Genomic DNA, 20177 nt, shown 5'->3' on the forward strand with positions numbered 1-20177 from the left:
GCTGGGTGGTTCAGCTGAAAAGCTGGGTGCTCACGGAGGTGTTGAAAAAGCATGGGGACATCTAAAGGCCCGGGAGTCTGCTACCATCTATGGCTCCCGGATTGCTGAGCACCTCCGTGAGTACGAGGAAGCTGGAAAAGCGCTGAGGAGGCTCCAGGAGGAGATAAGGGAGACCTTGGCCCTAGCGGGGGTGGCTACGCAGAGAAAGAAAAAGTCTGATCTTCTTACCACCATTGACAGACTTAAAGCCGAGGTCACCGCTCTGCAGGAAAAGCGTCATCTAATCTGCGAGCACAGCGGTCCGTTCAGGGAAAAGCTGGAGAACGACGCCCGGTTTGAGGAGATGCGCCTGGAGCAGCTGAGAAAGCAGAAGGGGCTTGAGATCCAGGCGGATGATGGCGATGATGAGGAGGATGAGGAAGACCTGCCGTGTCCGTCTGGTGGCCTGCGCCAACACCAGCAGGCCTCGCACGACAGGCTGCCTGCAGAGCAAGCGCCATTACCATCAGGCTGCGGCTCTGCCAACCTGGAGGAGGAAAGTGATGACAGCGGCCAGGGAGGGGCGCTAATGGCTCAGATCCGTCAGCTTGAGTCCCCAGTTCACCTCCAGAACTTTTCTTTCGGCGATGATATGCCAGATGACGACCTAAAGAGAAAGAAGACGAGACCCAAGAAGACCAAGGCGTCTCAGGAGGTGAATCTGGTGTTTCGTCCCCTCCCTGTTCCCTCCGGGCGGGCAGCAGTGCCAGCCTGTCGTGTAGGCCCCGTTGCCCAGCCCAGCACGAGTCCTGCAGTGGACTCGGTGCCAGGGTGCGGGGAGATTGCAAAGCCACGTTCCATCATGGCGCAGAGCACCAGCCTTGTTTGCAGTAGCAAGGATGGTGCAGGGAAGGCATCGGCCGAAAGGCCGGACAGTGAGGGCGATCCAGCAGGTCCTGGTACTGTGCGCTGCCCCCTAGTGGGAGGGGGGGGTGGCCCAGTGCCAGGGGCAGTGGCGGTGGCTCCTGTGGCCCCTAGTGCTGTGGCTGCATCTATCTCCGGTGAGCAGCGGCAGTGTGATGGGGCTGCTGGGGCCTGTGGTGCGGCGCCTCCCAAGCGTCCTTTGCAGCCTGCGGGAAAGAGCGAAGGAAAAATGTTGTTTTGCATTGGGGCATCAGACCCAGGAGATGGTAATAAGAAACTGTCCGGACTCAATAAAGATAAGAGGCCTCTTTCATCCAGCGAGCAGCGGTGGACAAACATTAAAAGAAAAGCTGGACAACAAGGGGTTAATGCCAATGAGGCAGAGGGCACAAGTAAGATCGGGGTTGGAGCTGCCTCTTCTCAGGCTGTATCAGCTATGGAGGTGGCTCTACCCCCAGTGCCCAGTGACGCCGAGGCAACCCCAGGTCCTCCTGGCCCAGCTGGTGTGAGTGATGCAAGGAAGCGAGGCAGTAATGCACATAGTGTGGTGAATGTGGGAGTGGTGAATGGTGCTGAGGGGGGTGATCCTGTTGTGCGTGCTGGACCTTCTGCACCCCCAGTGGTGGCCGCTCCTATAAGGAGCTATGCGAGTGTCACCGCTGGGGCAAGTGGGGTTAACTCCTTGTCTCCTGGCTCTGGGAACAGCGTTTTGCAAAGGCGTCTTCTGGAGGCTCTCAGGAGAGGGGAAAAGTCAATCACTGTAGAGGGGAGAGATGTTGATCTGTCCTTCTGGACAGACAGACATGGCCTGGCAGCCTTCCAAGAGAAAAGGGGGGGAGAGACTGTATGGTCTTTACCCACAACTGGGCCCGGAGCTTCCCGTAGGAATGTGGTTCGTCTTCGCTGGAGGGGCAGTGACGCATGCCCACCCAGGTCAAGGGTGGTGGAGCTCCTCCTGAAGATGAACTTCAGGGCTAGTGACATCTTTGCCCTGATACATCCTTATGGTACTCCGGAGTTCGATGTCAGCTTTGTTCGGCCGGAGGGCTTAGAGCTCTTCTGGTCGAATTATGAGCTGGCAAAGAACGAGCCTGCATGGCGAGACTTTGCTGTGCAAGCAGTGTCTCGCCAAAATGCAGTCAAGAAGGTGACCGTTTTGACCCGTAACGAGTCACTTTCTTGCATGGACATCATGACTTGGCTCAGTCGTTATGGTGAGGTTGTACAGGTACCTCAGAAAAACCGTGATGAATTTGGCATTTGGTCTGGGGCCTGGACCTTCATGATGAAGTTGAAGTGTTCAGGCGGCACAGTCGCCCACATTCCTTCTTCAGCCTTTCTTGGACGGGACAGAATCCTGATTTTCTACCAGGGGCAGCCGAAGGTCTGTCACAGGTGCGGTGACCCCACACACTTTAGCGCCAGCTGCCAAGTGCAGAAGTGCGCTTTGTGTGGTGGGCTAGGTCATCTCGCTGCATCCTGTAAGGACATTAGGTGTAACCTGTGTGGTGAGCTCGGTCACCCTTTCAGCCGTTGTCCTCGCTCCTTTGCCAATGCGGTTGTGACCCCAGTGGAGGAGAGCCATGAGGTTGCTTCTGCTGGGGAAGGTACCAGCAGAGGTGGAGGAGCTGAGGGGCCTGTGAAGAAAAGCAAGAATAAGTCGCCTTCTCAGTTGAGGCGGCTTGAAGCCAGACAAAAAGGGAGAGAACTGGGGAAGCCTCAGGTTGCTGGGGTGACCCTTGGTCCTTCCTCAGAGGCTGGTCATGCTACTGAGGCCCTGAGGGATGATGAGTTGGATGAGGAGGTCAGGAGGATGGAGCGCGAGAAAGGTGCCATGTCCTCCACGTCCTCCCATTATGAGAGTATGGATGAGGATAACAGGATTTGGCTAGAAAATAAGCGCAAGCAGAAAAAGAAAAAACGCGGCGTATCTAAGGTACCTAAGGAAGGGAAAACTTCCTCCCCTCTGGTTGAGCTTTCCAACCGGTTCCTCACCCTCGATGAGATCGCCTCCTCGGAAGGAGAGGCTGAGGGTGGGGTTCTGGAGGTGGCGGCGGAGCAGCCTGCAGGGGGCGCCGAGTCTCTATCCTCTGGGGAAGCCGGGTCCTCAGAGTGGGAGACTGACTCAGAGTCAGGAGACAAGGACGAAGGAGAGGGTGGTCCGGGTGGGTCCTTGGGGGCCAGTAATAACATGGACACCTCAATTTCGTTAAAAAGAAGTTGCCCCAATTCTGAAGGGAAAAGGGAAAAGGGATCATCCTCAGAGGAGAGTAGAGGGAAGGGAGGTAGTAAGAAAAAAGCCGTCTAACTCAATCACTCATGATGGCGGCACCCACTCCGTTGACGCTGGCGTCCATTAATGTCGCCAGCATTAAGTCTGATGCGGCTTGATTTGCGGCCTTTGATTTTCTCGGCCGTGTTGAAGCCGACATTTTATTTTTGCAGGAGACCAGGCTGCCAGATTTGGCGGCCGTGTTTAAAGCTAAGAGGGAATGGAGACACGGGCCTTCCTATTGGTCTCTTGCGGCCGAGCCGTATAGCGGAGTGGCGGTACTATTTACCGCACCGGTAGAATGCCGACGAGTTATTGAGTTAGAAATGGGGAGGTGCCTGATCCTGGATGTCCTCATGAAGGGACAAGAACTTCGCCTAATTAACATCTATGGTCCCCAGTCCAAGTGGGACAGGAAGTGTCTCTTTATGAGGATCAAGCCCTACCTTTTTACAAGTCGGCAGGTGGTCTTTGGAGGGGACTTCAATGCTGTCACGAGGTCCCAGGATAGGGGAGGTTCCAGAGACAAGCTGACTTATGATAGCGTCGCTCTTAATAGCATAGCCAGTGAGGCTCGCCTGGTGGATGTCCACATCCGGCACACCCCAGGTCACACGGGGTTCACCTATTATAGGGGTAGCTGCAGGTCTAGAATAGACAGGTTTTATTTAAAGGAGGAAGCCATCTCTTCAGCAGTGTCCGTTGTTGAGGTGGAGTTCTCCGACCACTGTTTAATTTTGTTTTCTCTGAATGTTACAGAGACCCCCCGGATGGGAAGAGGCTACTGGAAGCTCAATTCGTCTCTCCTGGAAGAAGCGGAGATCAGACAATCCTTTGAGGACTTTCTTCAGGGCCAGGTACCATTGCTGGGCCTTTGTAGCAGTAAGTCAGAGTGGTGGGAGATGCTCAAGAAAAGGGTGGCGAGATTCTTCCGCCAGCTCTCGAGCCTCAGGAGCCTGGACAGGTACCGCCTGTATCAGGGCCTGAGGAGGAAACTCGAGCATCTCGTCTCGACTGGAGGTAGTCGTGAGGACATCTCCAGAGTGAAATCCTTGCTGAAGAGGTGTCAGTACGATAGACACGCATCTTTGGTTTTTGAGAGGGATTACGGGAAATACCGCTCGCCCGACCCTTACAGAAACTGCAAGATGTCAGTGAATGGTAAAGTTGTCACAGGACTGGTTGACAGTACGGGATCCCTGAAAAGGTCCAGATCAGGGATTCTGGAGGTCGTCAGATCCTTCTACTCACACCTCTTGGGCAGGAAGGATCTAGATCGGGATGTGATGTCGGCTTTCCTGGCAGAAACTGTCCCTGAGCCAGGAGTAGACCCCTCTCTTGATGTTTTGACAGAGATGATCAGGGAAGAGGAAGTCAGCCGGGCGATTGAAGGGCTCGCCCTCAAGAAATCGCCAGGTCCGGATGGCTTAACATCTGAGTTTTATAAGACCTTTAAGGACGCCTTGGTTCCCCTCTTGACTGAGGTATTCAATGAGTGTCTTTCCTCGGGCGCTCTGCCGAAGTCAATGAGGAGGTCAGCCCTGATCATCCTGTCAAAGGGTAAGGACCGATCTCGTATTGAGAACTGGCGTCCCATAGCGCTTCTCAATACGGACAGAAAGGTTTTGGCAAAGGTGCTGTTTAATCGGCTGGTGCAGTTTGCGCCCCAGCTCCTTTCGGGGACCCAGCACTGCTCTGTTCCAGGCCACAGTACATTTAGTGCTGTGCTTTGTGTCCGAGAGGCAGTGGAGCAGGGCAGGGCTGGTAACTGGAAGGGGTACTTGCTGTCCTTGGATCAGGCAAAAGCGTTTGATCGGGTTGACCACGAGTACCTCTGGTCTGTCCTTCTGAGGTATGGCCTGCCGGGGGAGTTTGTCAATTGGCTAAAGGTTTTGTACGCAGGGGCAGAGAGTTTCCCGCTTGTGAACGGTTGGATTGGCCGCTCTTTTGAGGTTGGGTCTGGTGTTCGCCAGGGTTGTCCTCTGAGCCCACTTCTATACGTGTTCGCGATTGACCCATTCCTTAGGAGGGTTGATCGTGGGCCGTTGGTGGGAGTCGGGATGGACCAGGCGGCACCGGAAGCCACTCTAAGGGTGGTAGCGTATGCTGATGATGTCACCGTTTTTGTGTCCTCGAGAGGGGAGGCGCAATGGGTGATATCAGAGGTTGACCGCTACTCAGAGGCTTCTGGGTCCAAGATCAACCGGGATAAGTGTGAGAGTCTCTGGCTGGGAGAGGGGGATCCAGGGTTTGATCTCCCGGACACTCTTCCAGGGCCCCAAGACTCTGCCAAAGTTCTCGGCATCGAATTTGGCCAGGGGGATTACCCCATGCAAAACTGGGACGGCAGGCTTAAGATCGCCGCCCAGAAGGTGGACCAGTGGAAGGGTTGGTCTTTGACCCTCAGGGAAAGGGTGAACTTGATTAAAACTTACCTGCTCCCATTGCTGATATATCTGGGCAGTGTGTGCATGTTGCCAGAACCCCTCTGGACTCGGGTCTACAGTCTGTTCTTCCAGCTGTTATGGGGGAATAGGCTGAACCTAATCAAGAGGGAGGTTACTTACCGCACGAGGAGACAAGGAGGGTTGTGTATGGTCAACCCTGTGGTGTTCCTAGTGAATACCTTTCTTAAGATCAATATCGCAAACCTCTGGAAAGAGAGGGCTCCTCCGTGGGTATACTCCTGCAGGGGATGGTTTCGGCCTTTCTTCCAGGAATGGGAGACAGGAGGGTGAGTGAAGGATCTCCGTACACCACATGGGCATCTTCCGGCTTACGCTACCCCGGTTCTGAAGGTGATTCGCCGGTGGGGTCTGGGAATGTGGGAGATCAGGACCATGTCGAGGAAAGTCCTTGACAAAAGGGTTCTGTTGACCCATTTCCAGAAGCCTCTGGCCCTCAGGGATTGCCCAAGTCGGGATCTTGGGGTGGGTTTAGGTCTTTTGAATTCCATCAGGATCCCCTTGAAGTTTTGGGACTTGACTTGGCGCTGCTTCCATGGAAAGCTGTGTGTGAGGGACAATCTGAAGTGTAGGAGCTCTGAGGAAAGGGGTTGTCCCCGGGAGGAGTGCGGTGGCCTGCTGGAGAGCATGGACCACTTCCTGCTTCAGTGCCCCTTTAACACAGAGGTGTACAACCGGGTGGGCGCTTCCATCCATTGGCCCGGGTTGGCCGGTCTCTCCTATGCGGAGTGGGCCTATGGAGCATTCAGAGGCCTGGGTGACCGGGACCGCTGCACTTTATTCTTAGTCAGTCTAGTGGTCAGGTACCACACGTGGAACGCACGGTGTTTAGTATCGACGCAGCGTAAAATCCTCCCGGTGGATGAGGTGGTTAGGAACATTCTGGGTGACCTGGTGAAGGTGCGCTCTCTGGAGTATGAGAGGCTGGGCACGGGGAGGGCCTCTCTCCTTTGGAGGGGGTTCTCCTTTAGTGTCCCTTAGTCTGTCATCTCCGCTCCTGGTGTTGGGCTGAAGCTGACACTGTAGATTTTTGTTTTGTATCTGAGGTTATAGTGATGTAGGGCTTGCAGGCGCCGATCCTGGGCTTTATGTGGTTGGTTTGTTATATGTTGATATGTTTAATGTGTTTGTATTTTGTGTACAGTGTGTATTTATGTAGTTATAGTTAATGTGTATATAGCTTGGTTGGTTTTTGGGGTGTTGGTGTTAGGGTGTTAGGTTGGGAGGGGGGTGGACGGGACTTGGACTTTATGATCCTGGGCACTGGTCTGGACTATATAGCGCGAACTTTGGACGTTAGACCAGTGTCTGGGTGGGAGGGTGACGGGAGTGGGATTTAGTTAGTTATATTTAATGTTTTTATTTCCTGTTTGTTTTTTTTTGCTGTGTATTCTTTAGTTATTTATGGAAAAAAAAAAAAAGAAAAAAAAATTTATATTAAAAAAAAAAAAAAAAAAAATATTAGGTGGTGGGATTGGGTGAAGGTTTTGTTTTATAATGCTGATTGTGTGGTGTGTGTGTGGCTGGGCCAGGAGATTTTCGTAAGACTCTTTTAGTTTGTATTATTGTTTTGTTATTTTTATTGTTTTGTTTTGCCAGAAGTTATGGCTTGATTTATGTTTATTGTTGTAATGTTTTTCATTTTTATATATAAAATAAAAGATTTACAGGATGTAACTCCGGATCAGTACAGGATAAGTAATGTCATGTATGCACACAGTGACTGCACCAGCAGCAGAATAGTGAGTAAGAATGTGTAAGATTTCATATTTTATCATCATGGTAATGTATTGTGTGTATATATATATAATGTATAGAAGGAATGGGGAGCTGGATGTATAATGTAACCAGGCTGAGGGCAGGCGGCTTCATCTCCTGCTACAATTACCCGGCGCACATGAATCGCAGATACATGAAGGTGAATATGTTCTCACACCTCAATCATTATTCACTTCTTTGACTGCTCAGACTTAACAAGAGCCCTGCAGCCCTTCAGCAATGGCTTCCATCTGTGCGCGGCGGCTCTGATAATGCTCTCGTAGCCTCCAAGTAGTTGAGTATTTCCGAGTCCTTTATAACGTGACCTGTGTGACACTCGTCCTGCGCAGCGCCGCAGGAGTCTACGAGGAGGCTGAGCAAATTGGGATAAATGTAACTTATTCTAGCTCTGGGCTAAGTATGATATATACACATGTATCCTGCTTCAGTGGGACTCCCACCCTATTTATAGGTACAGTGTATATATATACAGTGAGTACAGAAAGTTTCACTCTTTGTTTCATTGGAGGCAAAGTATCTTTTTTTGCTCATTAATGTCGATATTTTTGCAAATTTATTAAACAAGAAAAATTTAAAGGAAACCTACCACTTGAATTGGTAGGTGTCAGGGTGAGCTGGTGCCGGAGCTTACTTAGTGTCATAGCGGTTTAAACAATTTTTAATCTTTATAGCTGAAGCAGCTTCGGCGCACCAAGCGCGCGTGACATCACCACCAGTGATAAGTATTCAGCCCCCTGGTGATAAGTATTCAGCCCCCTGGTGATAAGTATTCAGCCCCCGGTGATAAGTATTCAGCCCCCGGTGATGAGTATTCAGCCCCCGGTGATAAGTATTCAGCTCCCGGTGATAAGTATTCAGCCCCTGGTGATAAGTATTCAGCCCCCGGTGATAAGTATTCAGCCCCCGGTGATAAGTATTCAGCCCCCTGGTGATAAGTATTCAGCCCCCGGTGATAAGTATTCAGCCCCCTGGTGATAAGTATTCAGCCCCCGGTGATAAGTATTCAGCCCCTGGTGATAAGTATTCAGCCCCCGGTGATAAGTATTCAGCCCCTGGTGATAAGTATTCAGCCCCCTGGTGATAAGTATTCAGCCCCCGGTGATAAGTATTCAGCCCCCGGTGATAAGTATCAGCCCCCGGTGATAAGTATTCAGCCCCCGGTGATGAGTATTCAGCTCCTGGTGATGAGTATTCAGCTCCTGGTGATAAGTATTCAGCACCCGGTGATAAGTATTCAGCCCCCGGTGATAAGTATTCAGCCCCCGGTGATAAGTATTCAGCCCCTGGTGATAAGTATTCAGCCCCCGGTGATAAGTATTCAGCCCCCGGTGATAAGTATTCAGCCCCCGGTGATGAGTATTCAGCCCCCGGTGATAAGTATTCGGCCCCCGGTGATAAGTATTCAGCCCCCGGTGATAAGTATTCAGCCCCCGGTGATAAGTATTCAGCCCCCGGTGATAAGTATTCAGCCCCCGGTGATAAGTATTCAGCCCCCGGTGATAAGTATTCAGCCCCCGGTGATGAGTATTCAGCCCCCGGTGATAAGTATTCAGCCCCCGGTGATGAGAATTCAGCTCCCGGTGATAAGTATTCAGCTCCCGGTGATGAGTATTCAGCCCCCGGTGATGAGTATTCAGCCCCCGGTGATGAGTATTCAGCCCCCGGTGATAAGTATTCAGCCCCCGGTGATGAGTATTCAGCCCCCGGTGATAAGTATTCAGCCCCCGGTGATAAGTATTCAGCCCCCGGTGATGAGTATTCAGCCCCCGGTGATGAGTATTCAGCCCCCGGTGATGAGTATTCAGCCCCCGGTGATAAGTGTTCAGCCCCCGGTGATAAGTGTTCAGCCCCCGGTGATAAGTGTTCAGCCCCCGGTGATAAGTATTCAGCCCCCGGTGATAAGTATTCAGCCCCCGGTGATAAGTATCAGACCCCGGTGATAAGTTTCAGCCCCCGGTGATGAGTATTCAGCCCCTGGTGATAAGTATCAGACCCCGGTGATAAGTATTCAGCCCCTTTTTACAGTTATGAGTAGAAGCTTTGGAGCTGGTGCAGCCAGGAGTCTCATTGGGAAGATGCTATAAGATTCTCACCCCTGGATTTGGGGATCCTCAGCCTCCTCCTTGCAGATACTCTCCAGTTCGCTCCAGTTGGATGGTGAATGTTGGTGAAGGCCATTTTCCAGTCTCTCCAGAGATGTTCCTTTAGGTTTAGGTCGGGGCTCTGGCTGGGCCGGTCAGGAATGGTCACAGAGATGTTCGGAAGCCTCTGCTGTGGTATTTTAGCTTGTGCTTAGGGTCATTGTCTTGTTATAGTAGTAATAATAATAATAATAATTCCTTAATTTTTATAGCGCACACAGTATACGCAGCGCAGCACAAAGCTTGCCAAATCGGTCGGAAGGTTCTCATCCAGGATATCTCTGTACTTGGCCGCATTCATCTTTCCTTCCATTACAACCAGTAGTCCGGTCCCTCCCCCATAGCCTGATGCTGCCCCCCTCCACCATTTGTCACTGTGGTCACCAGAGAATCTTATGTCTTATAGTCTGGGATTCTTCATGTGTTTTGCACACTGTATGTGGCCTTCCTTACCGCTCTCAAGGCTTCCCTCTTACAATTGCTTAGTCAAGCCAGGTCAAGAAAGAGCTGTGGTCATCCAAAACTTCTTCCATTTAAGAATTATGGAAGCCACTGTGCTCTTAGGAACCTTGAGTGCTGCAGAAATTCTTTTGCAACCGTGTGCCTTGCCACAATTCTGCCTCTGAGCTCATTGGGCAGTTCTTTAGACCTGATGATTCTCGTGTCTTCTGACCTGCACTATGAGCTGTGAGGCCTTATATAGACAGGTTTCTGCCTTTCCTAATTAATTCCAATCAGTTTAATTAAACACATCTGGACTCCAATGAAGTAGAACCATTTCAAGGAGGATCCAAAGGAAATGGACAGCATGTAAGTTAAGTACGAGTGTCACAGCAAAGGGGCTGAATACTTAGGACCGTGTGATACTTCAGTTTAAATTAGCTAACATACCGTATATACATTTCTGGGGGGGGTTGTCAAGATGTGGGCAGAGTGCACATTAATTAGCAATAAAAATAACTTTTTGATCTTATCAATTGGCTACGATGAAACAAAGAGTGAAAAATTTAAAGGGGTCTGAATACTTTCCGTACCCGCTGTGTATATATTTTTTAAAGGTAACCTAAAAATACAAAATTTTGTGAAATCCTCCCAAAACTTTCTGACTTTTAGCTCTACATTGGGCAGTTTCTCTGTAATTCCTCTTGAATGTTTAGTAAAAAATTGTCAACTGTTCTTATTGCAGTAGTCAGAAGTGGGTGTCATTGCCAGATCTGTGTTTAGAGAGATACTTCCAATTGGTAACTCCCAGTTATCAATGGGGCTTATTTACTAAGGGTTTCGCGGATGCACTTTTGTCGGACTTTCTAACGTTTTCGGGGATTGCACGGCTGTGACAGGTACTAAACATGGGATTATGTTGAGCGTGATCGCATTTTGGCGCAGCTGCGCTGCTTTCATGCGACAGAAATCGGGGAGGGGGGTTGTGCCGTCGGACGATCCAACTGATTCTGACTGAGTGCGGGGTGTAACTTTGTGTCGCAAGATCAAGCACTTACATGCACCAGGAAGAGGAAGGTGAACTCCGGGGACCTGAGCGGGAAGTGACACATTCAGGATATCGGGCGCATGATCTTAGTGACTCCCCACACAGCGCATTATACCAGACAATGCACTTACATGCACCAGGAAGAAGCAGGTGAACTCCGGGGACCTGAGCGGGGAAGCGACACACTCCGGGGATATCGGGCACACGATCTTATTATACAAGGACAATGCACTTACATGCACCAGGAAGAAGAAGGTGAACTCCGGGGACCTGAGCGGGGAAGGGACACATGCAGGATATCAGGCGCAGGATATTAGTGACTCCCCGCACAGCACATTATACCAGACAATGCACTTACATGCACCGGGAAGAGGAAGGTGAACTCCGGGGACCTGAGCGGGGAAGGGACACATGCAGGATATCAGGCGCAGGATATTAGTGACTACCCGCACAGCGCATTATACATTGACAATGCACTTACATGCACCAGGAAGAAGAAGGTGAACTCCTGGGACCTGAGCGGGGAAGTGACACATGCAGGATATCAGGCGCAGGATATTAGTTACTCCCCGCACAGCGCATTATACATGTACAATGCACTTACATGCACCAGAAAGAAGCAGGTGAACTCCGGGGACCTGAGCGGGGAAGGGACACATGCAGGATATCAGGCGCAGGATATTAGTGACTCCCCGCACAGCGCATTATACACGGACAATGCACTTACATGCACCAGGAAGAAGAAGGTGAACTCCGGGGACCTGAGCGGGGAAGCGACACATGCAGGATATCGGGCGCACGATCTTAGTGACTACCCGCACAGCGCATTATACATGGACAATGCACTTACATGCACCAGGAAGAAGAAGGTGAACTCCTGGGACCTGAGCGGGGAAGTGACACATGCAGGATATCGGGCGCACGATCTTAGTGACTCCCCGCACAGCGCATTATACAAGGACAATGCACTTACATGCACCAGGAAGAAGAAGGTGAACTCCAGGGACCTGAGCGGGGAAGTGACCCATGCAGGATATCGGGGGCACGGTCTTAGTGAATTGCAGCACAGCACATTATACACGGACTATGCACTTACATGCACCAGGAAGAAGAAGGTGAACTCCAGGGACCTGAGCGGGGAAGTGACCCATGCAGGATATCGGGGGCACGGTCTTAGTGAATTGCAGCACAGCACATTATACACGGACTATGCACTTACATGCACCAGGAAGAATAAGGTGAACTCCTGGGACCTGAGCGGGGAAGTGACCCATGCAGGATATCGGGGGCACGGTCTTAGTGAATTGCAGCACAGGGCATTATACACGGACAATGCACTTTCTGTGGTTGTTGTCTCCCTCAGATGAGATCTGGTACAATGTATCCCTACACCTGGTCCTGACACTGTGATCTCTTCCCATGGCTTGGAGCTCTGAGATTGTGTAGTCGGTGCCAATCTTTGGCTACCTCCAACATTCTATGAAATTCTAGAGTTTGTATTTATTTCTGCATTGATATAGGATCCAGATGAATCCAGAAGGGTTTCTAGTTTTATCTGTTTCCGATTTAAACTCTGCAACAGTCTGGATAAGTCATCATGGTGGTCCAGGCCGGAGAGAGAAGAAGACAAAGGTCCAGGAAAAAGGAGCTGAACCCTGTGCATTACTATTATAGTCAAGTCTTGTATTCTCCCTGAGATAAGAATTTTTGGGGAAATTTTTGTTGAGATTGTTATGTTTATAAAAAAGGTGAGTGCAATAAATTGTAAAAGCGATATAATTCATGTTTACCTACATCATCCCAGTTCAGCTACAATTTCTACAGTTACCATAAATACTAGAAAAAACGTTTTACCTGCAGACGAGTGTTTCCCTGCTCCATCGCTTGTCACTTCCACTTCCAAGTGTCACATAAATCAGCAGTCTTACTGATGCTCTCCGTCCGTCTTCAGCAGTCTTACTGATGCTCTCTGTCCTTCTTCGGCATTCTTACTGACACTCTCCGTCCTTCTTCGGCAGTTTTACTGACACTCTCCGTCCTTCTTCGGCAGTCTTATTGACACTCTCCGTCCTTCTTCGGCAGTCTTACTGATGCTCTCCGTCCTTCTTCGGCAGTCTTACTGATGCTCTCCGTCCTTCTTCGGCAGTCTTACTGATGCTCTCCGTCCTTCTTCGGCAGTCTTACTGATGCTCTCCGTCCTTCTTCGTCAGTCTTACTGACACTCTCCGTCCTTCAGCAGTCTTACTGACACTCTCCGTCCTTCTTCGTCAGTCTTACTGACATTCTCCGTCCTTCTTCGGCAGTCTTACTGACACTCTCCCTCCTTCTTCGGCAGTCTTACTGACACTCTCTGTCCTTCTTCAGCAGTCTTACTGACATTTTCTGTCCTTCAACAGTCTTACAGATGCTCTTTGTTTTTCTCCGGCAGTCTTACTGACGCTCTCTGTCCATTCCTCAAGCCAACACCTCCTTGATCCTAAAATTTTGAATTCTTTCTTTTTGTTTTTTTATCAGCAGTCTGATGCTTTCCGTTAGTTTTCTTTGGCAGTCTTATTGACGTTCTTCTGTAGCAATTTTACTGATGCTCACCGTCCTTGCTTGGCAGTCTTACTATCACTCTCCATCCTTGCCCGGCAGTCTTACTGATGCTATCTATCTTTCTTTGGCCCTCTTACTGATATTCTCTGTCCTTTTTCGGCAATATTAATGACATTCTCTGTACTTCTTCAGTAGTCTTACTTACATTCTCTGTCCTTCTTCGGCAGTCTTACTGATGTTCTCTCTCCTTCGGCAGTCTTACTGATGTTCTCTCTCCTTCGGCAGTCTTACTGATGTTCTCTCTCCTTCGGCAGTCTTGCCGATGTTCTCTTTCCTTCTTCGGCAGTCTTACTGACGTTCTCTCTCCTTTGGCAGTCTTACTGACGTTCTCTTTCCTTCTTCAGCAGTCTTATTGCTGTTCTCTTTCCTTCTTCGGCAGTCTTACTAACGTTCTCTCTCCTTTGGCAGTCTTACTGACGTTCTCTCTCCTTCGGCAGTCTTACTGCTGTTCTCTTTCCTTCTTCGGCAGTCTTATTGCTGTTCTCTTTCCTTCTTCGGCAGTCTTACTAACGTTCTCTCTCCTTTGGCAGTCTTACTGACGTTCTCTCTCCTTCGGCAGTCTTACTGCTGTTCTCTTTCCTTCTTCGGCAGTCTTACCGACGTTCTCTTTCCTTCTTCGGCAGTCTTACTGACCTTTTCTTTCCTTCTTCGGCAGTCTTATTGCCATTCTCCGTTCTTCCTCAAGCTAACACCTCCCCAATCCAAAAATATTTCTGTTTGAATTCTTTTCTTTTGTCTTTTAACTTCCGCCTTTTCCCCGTTCTTCTCCACAGTTGTAGCGGTTGTTTAGCATGTGACAGCAATGATGTAAAAGTAGTAGAAAACTAAATAAAAAAAGAAGAAAAATATCAATTTAAATTCCAAACATTACCCGGTGTAATGCTTCAACATTCCCTAAATCTATGACACCAGCACAATTTTTAGCAATTTATTCAGTCTCCATATGGCAGTATTATTTGTACACCATACAATGGCAGTGTAGTACAAGTACAGGTACACAGCAATATTATTTGGTGAGCGATGACTTTATAGCTGTATTCTTTATGAGGTCACTGTATGGAAGTATTATGTTGAAATTTCATTAACTACATTTATGAGTATTATTCGGGAACAATAGGGCAAGGTTATTGGTTGTTTATATGTTAGTATGTTATTGGCACAATAAGACAATGTTGTTACATACCTTTATAACAGTATTATTTGTGCACTATATGGCAAGGTTTTATTGTGAGGGTATGTTATTGCTTTATTGGCACTATGAGGCAATGGCATTATGTGACTTTATATCGGTATTATTTGGGTACTTTATGGCAAGTTTATTTAGTGCCTGTATGTGAACACTATAAGGCAGTATTGTCAGGTAGCGTTATGGCGGTATTATTTTGAAACGGTAATGCTATATTATGTGTTCTATGTGTAGTGTTATGGCAGTATTATGTTGGAACGATAAGGCAGCATTATGTGTTCTATGTGTAGTGTTATGGCGGTTTTATGTTTGAACAATAAGGCAGTATCATGTGCTCTATGTTTAGTGTTATGGCAGTATTATATTGGAACAATACGACTATATCATCTGTTCTATGTGTACTGTTATGGCGGTATTATGTTTGAACAATAAGGTAGTATCATGTGTTCTATGTGTAGTGTTATGGCAGTATTATGTTTGAACGATAAGGCAGTATAATGTGTTTTATGTGTAGTGTTATGGCAATATTATGTTGGAACAATAAGGCAGTATCATGTATTCTATGTTTAGTGTTATGGCGGTATTATTTTGGAACAATAAGACAATATTGTGTTCTATGTGTAGTGTTACGGCAGTATTATGTTGGAACAATAAGGCAGTATCATCCGTTATATGTATAGTGTTATGGCAGTATCATGTGTTCTATGTGTAGTGTTATGGCAGTATAATGTGTTTTATGTGTAGTGTAATGGCAGTATCATGTGTTCTATGTGTAGTGTAATGGCAGTATCATGTGTTCTATGTGTGGTATTATGGCAGTATCATGTGTTCTATGTGTGGTATTATGGCAGTATTCTGTTGGAACAATAAGGCAATATCATGTGTTCTATGTGTGGTATTATGGCAGTATTCTGTTGGAACGATAAGGCAGTATAATGTGTTCTATGTGTGATATTTAATGGTCATGTGACCACCGTTTGCACAGTGTACAGGAGTATTGCTAGATGGCGGTATTTTTACTATGACACCTATTGTATGGAAATATTTCATGGTACAATAACCTGTGTAGGGACTATTGCTAAGGTTTATAGTTGAGCAGTAAATATAAGACTATACTCACATCTGCTTTGGGGGCTTCTGTCGTTCTACTCCATTATAGGAACAGGGAAATTGGAAAAATGTAAACCCGAAAGAGGCAAAAAGACCTTATTGACTATAACAGGGTCCTCAGGACTTGTCTCGCTGTTATTCCATGAATCTGATGGAATCTACGAAGCAGATATGAACTTGGCCTAGAAATATTTACCTATTTTTGAGCTTTTTTGGAATTGGCAGTACGTGGGGAGCATGAGGGGCATGGAAGCTGGTAGACGGATCCTATCAATAATAAGGAAACAAACATGGCTCCCGGAGTTATTTGTAGGGCGCCCCCTTCCTGTATTGATGAAACAAGACAATGTTTGTAACCCGTGAAACCTGGAACATTAAACACAACAATTCCTGTAAAAAATCCTCCCCGGAATTGCCCTATGAATATTAATAAGGGAACATCATCTGGATTATTTTTTTTTTCCCCGGGTTGGTAGGAAAAAAAAATGCACAATTCATGACATGCTAATGATGGCCGATTACCTGGAGGTGGCAGCACATTGTTGCCGCTTGGGTCCTATTATGGCTCTGGCACCTCGCTCTGCAGTCAATGTTAATTATCATCACTTGCTACACACAAGATGACTTGCTAAATGGGGCCCTTCACCCTGTGCCGGCGCCTCACTTGTCATACAAGTTATTTTCCAACATTCAGACAGTATTTTTGTATTATTTTGTATTCATGAACCATAGGGTGGTAGACGAATTTATGAACGCCTGCAACCAACCCAAATCACTAAGAACTAAAAAATCTCTAAATAACAGTCATGTCATCTTATTGACCCCCCAACTATCCCACATTTTGTATCTTGTATGTGAACTAGGAGCGCTCCACCTTATTCTGTGATGATTGCCTAGGTCACCCCTTGTTTCAGCCTAAGACCCTTGAGGTGAATATATTGTGGAGGACAGAACTCTTTGAATGTACAATATGTCCATCATTAGTCCTATAATGAGGACCTTCACTGATTTTAGCACAGTTGGAATGAACTAGATGATAATAATAATGATAATTCATTATTTATTGGGCGGCACGGTGGCTCAGTGGTTAGCATTGCAGCCTTGCAGCACGGTGGCTTAGTGTTTAGCATTGCAGCCTTGCAGCACGGTGGCTCAGTGGTTAGCATTACAGCCTTGCAGCACTCGGGACGTGGGTTCAAGTCCCAGGGTCAACATCTGCGAAGAGTTTGTATGTTCTCTCCGTGTTTGCGTGGGTTTCCTCCGGGTCCTCCGGTTTCCTCCCACACTCCAAAACATACTGGTAGGTTGATTAGATTGTGAGCCCCATTAGGGACAGGGACTGATTTGGCAAGTTCTGTGCAGCGCTGTGTAATCTGTGTGCGCTATATAAATAAATAATAATTATTATTATTATCTATATAGTGCCTACAGATTCCGCAGCGCTGCACAGAACTTGCCAAATCGATCCCTGTCCCCCTGATCAACCAGTATGTTTTTGGAGTGTGGGAGGAAACCGGAGGACCCAGGGGAAACCCACGCAAACATGGAGAGAACATACAAACTCTTTGCAGATGTTGACCTGGATGGGAACACAGGACCCCAGCGCTGCAAAGCTGCAGTGCTAATCAATGAGCCAGCGTGCTTCCCCAGAAGGGGCCTCCCATTTGCCATATAAGTCTTTTGCACCAGTTCAGAACAGCCCACTTGACAGTAGGGAACCAAATTAGCATAATGGGTGCTGAAACAAATCCCCTATGTCTAAATTAGATGACCAACACCTATGAAAGAGTGCAAAAAATTACAGGTGGTGAAAGATCCTCGACTAACACATGGACAATCCAATAAGTCATCGTTGACTGGTCGTGAAATTCGACTAAGATGGTTTTGTAAAAAATCTTTTTTCAAAACCAAAAGCAATAAAACCTTTTTGGCTTTGCTGTCTTCTCCAGTTTGGGGGCCTAGATCTCACCAATAATCTCTACGTTCGTACAAAAGCATGGTGGAATACAAAATTACATGTGATGTCTTCATTATGACACCTTCTTCTTGGACTCACTTTAGTTCTCATCTTAAACTGATTTTTTAAGGCCTTGATAAAGTATTTGAGTTTGAACTTGTCTTGATTTCGGCTCAAAAACCCACCAGACACCGTCTTCCTTTCCCTCGTCAGGACCCATTGGAAGAGGAGAACATTAGCCTGTAGCATTGCCGCCCATCAAAGTCCACCTTGAAATGTCTCTTTCTGGTCACCCATAAAACCCAAGGTTATAAATTCATTATGTATGCCGGTGTCCCGCCGAAGCGTCTTTGTTGATGTTGAATGTACGAGGTTGAACAGAAGTAGACTGGATTATCCACAGTGGATTAAAAGATTTGTGACTATGGGTTTACTGAAGGATGTGACAATCGCCGAAGATGAGCCTATTAAAATTCTACAGGAGCGGGATTTGGGTTTGTTTTTATTTTGCTTTATATATTTTTTTACCCTCACAAACCTATAACACGGAAAATAAAACAATCCGAAAAAAAAATTGGAACTGATGTCGAAGAATCAAAAAGGCTCCCGAAATTTCAAAGAACTGAAGGATCTAAAGCTTTGGGTATAAGATGCTCCAAAGTCGTCTTTTGAGCTATTCATCTTCCAAAAAAGAAGCCGCGACGCTCCTTTTGCCCAAATCTTACTGATGAAAGAAAAAAAAAGTTCAAAAAAGGGACAAAAAGAAAAATATTTAGTTCCCGAATCATCTTTTTCACCGTTCAAAACGGGTCTTTTCTTCTCACACGACATTTTCGGAGGAAAAAATGGGTCACGCAGCAGGAACTCCCGGATAATATGGAGCACAACAGAGGAGTTCGCGCAGCATCCTGCAGGGTTTGCCATCTCAGTGTTTCTGCCATTCGATTTTTTTACTCCCTAAAGAGTAGAGGAAAAAAAAAAAATGGGAAAAGAAAGAAACAAACAGCCACCATTTCTCCGCTCCCGTCTTTGATCTGAATCAGAATTTCAATTTAAATATCATAGAGGCCCCTTTGGAAAATATCTTCCTTCAGATGTTCCGAATAATGAGATTTGAAGTGCGATGGTGATGAGTCCAATGGTTCCCTTCATGTCTTTTAAATACACATCGATTTTCTGTATTGTCACAGTACTCAAGAACCCGAAAGGAAAGAGAAGAAGAAGAAGAGAGGAAAGGGGAGGAGGGGGGGGCGCGTCGGGAAGAATGGAAGAAAATATCAAACTATATAAGAGCCCAGCTGGAAAGCTTTACCCAGGCGGTTTTGTAAAATTCGATCTGAAAGGCCTACAAAGAAAATTTTTTTTTTTTATGTCTGATCTGAGTGGAACGTCCCTTTGCGAAATCTACGCTGTCATTTATTATGATGCCTTTGTTTCGGAAAAGGGCGATGGCGTTCCCGAAGAAGACGAAGAAGAAAGCCCATACGGGGGAGAAAAAAAAAAATTTCCGAGATAAAAAGGAAATAAATGGCGATAACGCGAGGTCAGGATTATTTCTTTCTCTCACCTGCTCCTGCTGCGTCCGTCTCCGGCTTGGATTTTCGCAGTCCGCCATGTTTGGGCGCAGCCATTGTCAGTTGTCCGGAGCAGTTTTTTCGCGTTACTCTACAGACCTATCTCCTTTTTTTTTTTCCCCCATACTGGGTATTATGATGAGGCTGAAGATGAGAAACGCTACTTCTACATATTGCAGAATTGGTGCTACATCCGGATTGGCTGTGGCTAGCACCAGATGACGGTCCGTAGAATCCGATTGTAACTATGGCAACAACCCCCCTTCCCATCAAGCACCACAATTTATAATTGCCATGGAAACTGTTAAACAAAGCCATTTTTTTGTGAATGAATATATCAATTTTGCTCCTTAAAGGAAATACAATCGGGTATTGAGCAAGAAGCTTATTATTATTTATTATTATTATTTATTATTATTATTTATTGTTATTTATTGTTATTATTTTTTATTATTATTTTTTATTATCAATTATTATTTATTTATTATTATTTATTATTATAATTATTTTTATTTTTTAATTATAATTATTTATTATTATTATATTTTTATTTATCATTAATTATTATTTATTATTATTACTATTTATTATTATTTATTATTTATTATTATTATTATTATTTATTATTATGATCATGCTGTTATCCTGCAGGGAGCTCCTGTTGTATGCTGGGAGATATTCATTTTACCTATAGCGCCTCCGT

At 46.8% G+C, this 20177-nt stretch overlaps 1 protein-coding gene and 1 long non-coding RNA gene across 3 annotated transcripts in view; one reads left to right on the forward strand and one right to left on the reverse strand.

Annotated features, from left to right (window-relative positions):
• AXIN1 (axin 1) overlaps positions 1-13043 on the reverse strand; it is a 97702-nt gene extending 84659 nt beyond the window's left edge. The window contains exon 1 of the mRNA XM_072119835.1: positions 12904-13043. The gene's annotated coding sequence lies outside the window, so the exon portion shown is untranslated. The remainder of the gene's footprint in view (positions 1-12903) is intronic.
• Positions 1-20177, forward strand: part of LOC140074726 (uncharacterized) — a 128018-nt gene that overhangs the window by 59255 nt on the left and 48586 nt on the right. The window lies entirely within an intron of this gene.

This window comes from Engystomops pustulosus, chromosome 8 (genome assembly GCF_040894005.1).
Source record: "Engystomops pustulosus chromosome 8, aEngPut4.maternal, whole genome shotgun sequence".
NCBI lineage: Eukaryota > Metazoa > Chordata > Amphibia > Anura > Leptodactylidae > Engystomops > Engystomops pustulosus.